Genomic DNA, 10,208 nt, shown 5'->3' with positions numbered 1-10,208 from the left:
AAGGAAGAAAGAAAGGAAGGAAGAAAGAAAGAAAGAAAGAAAGAAAGGAAGAAAGAAAGAAAGAAAGAAAGAAAGAAAGAAAGAAAGAAAGAAAGAAAGAAAGAAAGAAAGAAAGAAAGAAAGAAAGAAAGAAAGAAAGAAAGAAAGAAAGAAAGAAAGAAAGAAAGGAAGGAAGAAAGAAAGGAAGGAAGGAAGGAAGGAAGGAAGGAAGGAAAGAAGGAAGGAAGAGAAAGACAGAAAAGAGAGAGAAAATAGTATGCCTCCATCTGTATTCAGATACCTTCAGTTCTTTCTCTGGAGGCAGATAGCATTTTTCATCATGAGTCCTTTGGAATTGTCTTGGATCATGGAATTGCTAAGAATAACTAAACCACTCACAATCATTTATTATACAATATTGCTTTTACTGTGTACAATGTTCTGGTTCTGCTCACTTCACTTTGCATCAGTTCATGTAAGTTTTTTCCAGGTTTTTCTGAAGTCCACCTGCTCATCATTTCTTATAGCACAATAATATTTCATTACATTCACATACCACACTTGTTCAGCCATTCCCCAATTGATTGGCATCCCCTCAATTTCCAATTCTTCACCACCACAGAAAGAGCTGCTATGAATATTTTTGTACATGTGAATCCTTTTTTTTTTTTTCCCCTGTGGGTTACAAACGTGGCAGTGGTATTGCTGGATCTAAGGGTGTATACATTTTGATAGCCCTTTGGGCATAGTTCCAAATAAGCAAGTTAATTATCATGATAATCATGAAATGTATATACCTCTTTAAGGTTTATACATCTAATGTCTGTTGAGTCTCCCAACCACCTCATGAGGAAATGTACTATTATCTCCATTTTACAGATGAGAAAACTGAGATGAAGAGAGGCTGAGTAAGTTATTATGGCTGAAAAGCTAGTTAAGTGGCAGGAAAAAAAAAAAAAGATTGGAATCCAAGACTGCTCTTGACCCCAAGTCCAGCATTTTTTCCATGACATTATGTACCTATGCCTGCCTTGCTCATTCTTCAAGTGAGAGGGTTGGGCATGTATTGGATCAAGAACTCAAGTGACCCAGGTTTTGAGTTCCAGAGACTCTGTGTGACTGTAATTGAGTCTCATGTTGAAGGAAATGTACTGTAGGAGAAAGACCTCTGGAATCCAAGGACTTGGGTTAGAATCCTAGCTCTGCAGCCTTAGGCAAGTCAATCATCCTCTCTGGGCCTCATCTTCATCTGCAAAATGCCTCTCTACTCTACCCTTCTAATGTCCTAACATTGTCCACTTTTTAATCCCTTGGGTTCTAATGCTATGCTCTGTGTCCTAACATTCTGTGTTCTAAGGGCCCCCCCAGCTCTGACATTCTGTGTTCTAAGGGCCCTCCCAGCTCTGACATTCTGTGTTCTAAGGGCCCTCCCAGCTCTGATATTCTATGTTCTAAGGCTCCCTCCAGCTCTGGCATTCTGTGTTCTAAACTCTCCCCGTTCTAACATCCTGTGTTCTAAGGCCCTTTCCCTCTCTGACCTCGTTTCTCTCTGACTCCTCAAAGGTCCCCCCTCACTCTAATATTCTATGCTCTAGGGCCTCCTCCAGCCGATATTCTGCATTCTAAGGTCCCTTCCAGTTCCAACATTCTATGTTCTAAGGTCCTTCCCAGTCTTAACTTTCTTATATTCTAAGGCTTTCCCAGCTTTGACATTCTATGTTCTAAAAGTCTAAGAACCTATTGGCTTTTCTTCTGGGGCCCTCATTCTCGATTTCTTGGTTTCTTCACCCCTTTTTTAATGCCTGCTTCTCCGCTATGTTCTCTCAAGTCTACCACCTTCTCCGACAGATCTGGGAAATGAAATTGTTAGAGATTTTAGAAGTCACCTTGGTTGGGTGGTTTTGCTTTTTACAAGAAAGGAGGTGATGGGTTGGCAAGGACTACCAATGTTCAGCACAAAGGCATGATCCCTGAATGGTCTTCAAGACTCAGAGGTAAGGATTTGAGAAATAATTAGGCTCGTTCTTCCAAGGCACTATCTACTCAGCTTTTGGGTAAATGCCAGTCTGCTCTAGAGGCTGCCAGGGACTGGGGCACTCCTGCCCACTTCCAGGCAGGTTTCCAAAGATGACCAGAGGCAGAAATGAACCACAGAGACAGAGAGATGCACAGCCAGCCCTTAAGTGTCTGGTGTCTCTCAGCAGAGGCCCCCTATCTACCCACTGCATCCGGCTTGTTAAGGAGAAGGCAATAGTGGTATGGGGGCAAGAAGTGGCCATTAGGAAGGAGGAAATGCATTAGTGGCTAGCGGAAGGTCTGCAGGGAGGGAGGGGATGCTTCTTTTCAATTTTTTTTTTTCTGAGTCAGGCTTCCAAGAATCCATCACTCATAAATGACCTCTGAAATTTCAGAACATAACCTCCCACCTTTCCATCTCGTCGCCTGCCTTACCCCTCCAAAAACTATTCTTTGTTTTCCAGGATTTCCAAGCGCTATATTCCTGAGTATTTTGTTCATGCCATCACCTGGTCCTACCTAGTTCCAAAGTAGTTTCCAGCCAAAGGAATAAGAATCTGATGACTACAAAAATCAACCCAGGATTAGGGAGAGAGGAAGCAGTATGATATCATGTAAGCCAATGAGAATTGGAAACATGGAGATGTATTACTTGGGGAATGGTTAACCAAATGGTGCTGCATGAATGGAATGGAAAGTTACCAAGCTGTAGAAAATGAAGAACGGGATAAAGAGAGACACTCATGGAAAGGAAGAGCCAAGGAAACAAAAGACACAATGACTGCAACAATAGAAATGATAAGAATCACCATAACATGGTCAGAAATGAATGTTGCAAAAATACAAAGAACAAGACTGGCCTCAAAGAAGGGACATGAAAAGATAAGGACCTCTCCCACTACTCTGCAGAGCTGAGGGGGACACAAGCATGGAATTTTACATTGGTTTAAAGATTCTTTTCCATGGATTGATCGGTTTTGCTCATTGTTTTTTCTTTTATTTTGAAATTTTTATTTTATTTAAAATTTATTTTATTTAAGGGATGACTTTCTGGGAGTGCAAAAGGGAAAAGAGGGGGATACAAGGGGAAATGTAGGCAATATATAAGCAAAAGATATCAAATACAACTAAAAAAAATTTAAAGATCAAGTAAAGTGTTCATATAGGCAAAGAAGGGAGGTTAATAAATGATTTCTCCAGGACTATAAAAAAAGAAACATTGGAACATGGGTCCAAGCCCAATCTGTTACCCTACTAGAACTTCAGCAAGTCATTTTCTCTATGTGGGCCTCATTTTTCTCATCCAATCCAATCAGCATTTATTTAGCAACTACTCATTCTCCTAAAAGTGAAAGGGTTGGAATAGATGATATCTAAGATCTCTCCCAGTTCTAAATCCTATGATTGAAGAACTCTGGCTTTATACCTATTTGCTCATTGACAACCCTGCCTCTTATTTTTCATTTTTATATCCCTAGTTTCTTATGTATAGCAGATGATAAATAAATGTTTTGTGACATTTAAAAGGCTCCTGGAGACATCTTTTCTGCGTAATTTAATCATTTTCTTAATAAGACCGGCAGGTTATTAATAACATCCTATGTTCTAAAGGCCCTCCCACCTCTGACATTCTCTGTTCTGAGGTCCCTCCCGTCTCTGACATTTTATGAAGCTAGACCCTCCCAAAAATCAGGAGAGAGCACCCCTGTCAGAGTGCCCATAAGAACTCACAAGGTGCTGACCATGAACCGTCCATGCAGAAGACATCATGGCCTAGACAGAGACAGGGAGCTCTGATGGCACCTGCTGTCATTGTCTCCTTCCAGGTCTGGGACAAAGTGTTCTGTTCAAAGACGTTTTCCACTCATTCCTCTCTCTCCTTTGAAGGACAATTCCTTTGGTCCAACACCACACAGGAGGCTGGGTGTGTAGAATGGTACAGCCCCCAAGGACAAGGCCCACCCAGCCAAGCACTGACATGGCCACTGGCTTAGTGCTAGCTGCTAATGGGAAGACAGGACAAAGGCCCCCGAGGACTTGCTTACCCTGCCCTATTTCTATCCAAACCACTTAGTAACAGAGTACTCAAGTTCAGCTGCCTCTGCAAAAGGAAATGCCTTTCCTTTGTCTCCTTCCCTCTCAAAAATATTTAATTCATTGTGGCTGCTGCTCAGAACCCCCTAGAAAGTCCAAACCAGCTTCATAGAACCAGCGTATGGCAAGGAGGATGACTATCTCATGCTAATGATGCCCCAGCACTACAGGGATGTAGATATGAAGGAGAGCAGATGGGGCACCAGGCAGGAAGGAAAAGGAAAGACGCCCATGGGCTCCGTGATGAACCTGGATTTAAGTTCCTGCTCTGCCCACTTTACTAGCTGTGTGACCCGGGGCAGTCAATTCCCCCATCTGAGACTCAGTTTCCTAATCTGTCAAACAAGAAGCCATCTAATATCCCTGCAGCTTGAACTCCATGATTCTAGTATCCCTTTGACGTAGTCCCAAATACCAGATCTGCTATTTACAATGTGACTTTGGGCAAGTCTTTTGCCCCATCTAGATATCAGTTTTTTCATCTATAAACAATAAGAGGAGGTAGACTAGATGGTTTCTAAAATCTCTTCCGCATTACTGTTAAAAATTGGTTTTACAAGGGAAGAAAAAGCAGGACGTGATTAGGCTCACATCTTGGAAGAAGCTGGTAAAGTGATTTGCTAATCATTTATGCACCAATGGAAAATGTCAGAATCAAAGCTCGATGACCAACTTTCCATTTTTACAGAGAAGCTTAGGTTTGTCATCTTTCTTGCTATAACTATATTATCATTCATTTTATGAAAATCGTAAAGACTTTCTGTTTTTCATTGGGTACAACTTGACTTTTTGTTGCATTTCCTATGTTGGGAAGACTAAATTTTTTCTATATCCTCTTTCTTTGGGTGGTGGGGGAGTTATCTCTTTCCTCAGATTTTTTTGCTTCAAATCTTTGGAGTAGGGGGCAGCTGGGTGGTGCAGTGGATAGAGCACCAGCCCTGGAGTCAGGAGGACCTGAGTTCAAATCCGCCCTCAGACACATAACACTCACTAGCTGTGTGACCCTGGGCAAGTCACTTAATCGTGATTGCCTCACCCAAAAAAAAAAAAAAATCCTTTGGAGTAAAGTGTTAGATTTAATTGGGTTTGTTGTCGGTATTGGGTTTTTTTGTTGTTGTTTTTGGCAAGGCAATTGGGGTTAAGTGACTTGCCCAGGGTCACACAGCTAGTAAGTGTCAAGTGTTTGGTCTGAGGCCGGATTTGAACTCAGGTCCTCCTGACTTCAGGGCTGGTGCTCTATCCACTGCACCACCCAGCTGCACCTCTATTGTTGTTCTTTGTGCTGCTTTGACTCTCTGTTTTTGGTTTCGACTCTTTTGGTTTGGTTTTGCTTTCAACTGCTGATAAAAGGAATTTAAAATTTCCAATATACTTCTGTTTTTCAGGGGGGAAACTGTTTTTACATGTAATTGGGGGAAAATTCTTTTTAAAAAATCTCTTTCAGTTCTAAATCTCATAATCCTATGATTTATTTTTAGGGAGGGTGGGGGAGGGGATGCAATAAAATTCTACAGGGCGAGGAATTAGCACCTTGGACACTGCCGCTTTGGTCATTTGCAATCCTATCAGAGAGGAGGGGAGGGGAGCAGGTATGTCATGGTGGGAAAAAAACATTGGACAAGGGGTCAGCTAATCTGAGCAGAATTCCTCGCTCCGATTTACCAACTGGGTGACTTCGATTCCCTGAATCTGCTCCCTCCTCTGAAGATGGGGATTGTTACCCTAATAAAAGCTAGCATTTACAACAGTATTTTAAAGCTTGTGAAATGCATTGTGTCATTGAGCCTAACAACCATTGCACAGCGTCCACCATGGAGTCTTTGTAAAGAAAGTTCTTTGTAAACTTTAAACTGTGATCAAAATCTAAGCTATTGCTATTATAAGTTCTTGTTCATGGGAGACGAGAGCTACTTTAGGGCGAGACTTTCATTCTTACCTTTGTGTTCCCCAGAATCCAGCACATCACTTGGCACACAGTGCTTAATAAATGCTTGGTGAATGATATGCCCAGGGTCAAACAGCTGATATGTCTGTGAGGTAGGACTTGAACCCAGATTATCCTGACTCTGAGCCAACTCTCTCTCCCCTACACCACATGCATCATCTATTTATTTATTTATTTGTTCATTTATTTGTTTATTCTGTCATTTATTATTAATAATAATAAACTCCCTTGCAAAGGGAGCTCAAATATTGGAAAGCTGTTGTGAAAGAGGGTCTTGAACCAGAGACTCTTCAAGGCAATAATTCTTAAAGGCTGGCCTACGAATCACCATTGAGATCAAAGGATTCTTAAGGAATGGCCCATGAACCCCCGCTGAGACCCTGTGAATCAGAAGGCTGGCACAGGAGGCAGAAAGAAAAGACTTGCTGGTCCAACCATTTTGGAGAGCAATTTGGAACTATGCCCAAAGGGGTATAAAAATGTACATACCCTTTGACCTAGCCATAGCACTTCTGGGGCTATATCCCAAAGAGATCACACGAACGGGAAAAGGATCCACATGTACAAAAATATTCATAGCAGCTCTTTTTGTGGTGGCAAAGAATTGGAAATTGAGAGGATGCCCATCAATTGGTGAATGGCTGAGCAAGTTGTGGTATATGAATGTGATGGAATACTATTGTGTTGTAAGAAATGATGAACAGGCTGACTTCAAAAAACCCTGGAAAGACTTGTATGGTCTGATGCTGAGTAAAGTGAGCAGAACCAAGAGAACGTTGTACACAATTACAGCCAGGTTGTGTGATGATTAATATTGATAAACTTAACCCTTCCCGGCAATACAAGGATCTAAGACATTTCCAAAGCCCTTGTGATGGAAAATGCTATCCACACCCGAAGAAAGAACTATGGAAGTTGAATTGCTATTTTTTTTCCTCTTCTGTTGAGTTTTGTTTCCTCTTTCTGATGGTTCCTCCTATTGTTTTTAATTTTTACTTACAACACCATTAATGTGAAAATATGTTTAATATGAATGTAAATGTATAGCCTACGTCAGGTTGTGCGCCATCATGGGGAGGGTGGTGGGGAGGAAGGGGGAGAAAAATTTTAAACTTAAAAGCATATGGAAGTGATTATTGATAAATCAAAATAAATTAATAAAAAAAAGTTTATTTAAAAAAAAAGACTTGCTAGGGTGCTTCTGGGTATGGTAGGGAGTTAGTCAAGTCTTGGGTCCCTAGCCAGAACAAAGAAAAATGGGAATGAAAGGTGTTGGGAGTAGACTCCTGGGGTCCCCAGCTACCTACACCCATCTGCCTGGACTCATCTCCAGTGGTTAGTGAACTCCTATCCCTTCACTCTTTCAGTTCAGCCATGGTGAAACCCAGCTGCCTAAATGGAAACCAGCCTCCTTGCCCAACCTTTCCTTTCCTGTTCTCCCAACCCTTCCCCCTCAACCCTACCCCTCCAATGTCAGTTGCCCTTTCCACCGTGCTCTCTGGAATGTTCCATGTTGAACAAACTTCCCTTATTATAGACCTCATCTTCTCCTGCTCTTTCCTGCTTCGAGCCCTTGTTGAGACCCTGCTCTTTCTGGATGTACACTATCCCTGGCCAGCCTATCCAGTAATGCTTGTAGCTTCCCTCAGACTGCCCTCTTCCCACTCACTGATCCAGGAAGGAGAGTCAGAATCTTCCTTGATCCCCATATTGCTACTTCAATGGTAAAATCACTAAGCAATCTCTCCTCTTCTGAGTTAATGCTTTACTAGAAAAAATGAGGTCCCGTTTCAGGAATTTTCTCCCTAACTCAACATTTCAAATCCATTAACATCAATCCCTTCTCTATAGTCTAATCATTAGGTGGCCCTTCTTGTCAAGAATAACACGTATCCTTGAGCCAATCCCCTCCTTTCCTCTACAGCTGATTGCCCCCACACTCATTCCCTTATCTCCAATCTCCACTTTTTTTTCCTTCCCTTACTAGCTATAAATACATCCAAGTCTCTACCATCCTTAAAAATTTTCAGTTGGAATCAATCCCTCAAGCTATCACTTATCTCTCTCCTTTTCTCAGGCAAACTCCTCAGAAAAACAAAACAAAACAAAACAAAACACAAAAACAAAAAACAAAAAACAAACAGAAACCTATCCAGGTCCTCTTCTCTCATTCACTCCGCAACCCTTTGCATGCATCTGACTTCTGACATCATCGCTTAACTGTGCTACTCCTTCCAAAGTTACCAACGATCTCTTCATTGTGCATCTAACAGTCTTGCCCCATTCTCCTTCTTGGCCTCTCTCTGTAGCATCTCATGCTGTGGACTGACCACCCTCTGCCCTTGGACACTCTCTCTTCTCCAGGTCTTTGTGACATTGGTTTTCTTGACTCTCCTGACCACTTCTGCCTGTCTTGAATGCTGGTTCATCACCATGCATTCTATTTCGTTGCCATCCTGTCTTTTCTCCACAGATCCTCTCTCTGTGACCTTATTGGCTCCGATGAGCCTAATTATCATCTCTCTGCAAATGATTCTTTCATCTATAGACTGATACCCAGTTTCCCTATTAAGGTCTGGTCCTGCACCATTTCTAGTTGGCATTTTGAACTGGATGGCCCATAAGCACCTCAAATTCAACCCATCTAAAACAGAATTTGTTATCTTTGCCCTCTATTTCTGTCAAGGGCACAACCATCCTTTCAGTGCCCTAAGCTCCCAACCTTGATGTAATCCTCAACTCCTCCCTCTCTCTCATCTCACAATTCCCTGTCAGTTGTCTGATCTTGTCATTTCTAACTCCGTAAGATCTCTCGAATGCTCTCCATGCGAGATGTCAAGAAGACACCCCAGTGCAGGCTCCCATCCATCAACTCTCTCCTGGACTACTGCAGCAGCCTTGTCATTGGTTTCTGCCTCATATCCCTCCCTATTCCAACCTACCCCCAACTCAGCAGCCAGAAGGATTTCTCTAAAGTGCAGTTCTGATCATCTCCCTCATCTGACACTCCATAAACTTCAGTGACTCCCTACTACCTCCAGGACCAAATACAAGCCTTCTGAAGTAGTCAAAGTTTTTCCCAACCTGACCCATACTGCCTTTCCAACCTTGTTACTTTTAAAAAATTTATTTTATGGGGCAGCTAGATGGCTCAGTGGATAGAGCTCCAGCCTTGGAGTCGGGAGGACCTGAGTTCAAATCTAACCTCAGACACTTGACACTAGCTGTGTGACCCTGGGCAAGTCACTTAACCTGATTGCCTCACCAAAAAGCAAAAAAAAAAAAAAATTTATTTTTGCTCCCAATTACATGTAAAAACAATTTTTAACATTCGTTTTTTAAACAACATTATTACTTGCAACTCCCCTTCATATACTCTACAGTACATCCAAACTGGATTTCTGTACTTCATAGAAAACATTCCATCTTCCTGCCTTTGCACTGGCCATCCGCCATGCACGAATGTTCCTCTCTCCCCACAGTCTACCTTAGAAAAGTTTCGGCTTTCTTGAAAACTCAGCTCAAGCAACATGAACTCTTTCCTGATCTCTTTAGCTACTAGGCCTCCCTAGTGTTTATACACACCTCCTCACACACACACACACACCCCACATATACCTATATATATATATATATAATATATATGTGTATGTGTGTTTGTATGTATGTATGCATGTATGTATAATGAACATATTTTATACACACAAAGTTTCAACAAGCTTATACCTGCACTAGGACTTTTGGGACACTCTATGATCATGATGCGATAGATAGCATGCAGGCTCCCTGAGGGCAGGGACTTTTGTCTTTATATGTCTAGTGCCTAGCATAGTGTCTATTGATTAAGGAGATTAAGGAGACATGGGATAATAGATTTAGAGCTAGAAGGGACTTGAGTGAGGATGCAGTCCTCCCCTATACCCCCATTTTACATATGAGGAAACAGAGGCTCAGAGAACAAGTATTCTAAGTACAAGGAGTGAAAAGAAAAGTAAAACCTTAGGCAAAGTTGGGGGGCCAGGCTTTGTACCCCATTTTCTATGCTCCTTTCCCTCTTCCCAGGGGTTCAGCATGCTCTCATATACCATATTCCTTGTCTGTCAACCAAGTTTCTTTTTTTTCTTTTAAACAGTATTTTATTTTTTCCAATTACATATAAAGACAATTTTTAACA

The sequence above is a fragment of the Vombatus ursinus genome, unplaced genomic scaffold (genome assembly GCF_900497805.2).
Source record: "Vombatus ursinus unplaced genomic scaffold, bare-nosed wombat genome assembly UNPS02014859.1, whole genome shotgun sequence".
Lineage (NCBI taxonomy): Eukaryota > Metazoa > Chordata > Mammalia > Diprotodontia > Vombatidae > Vombatus > Vombatus ursinus.
Note: the sequence above shows the minus strand (reverse complement) of the source record.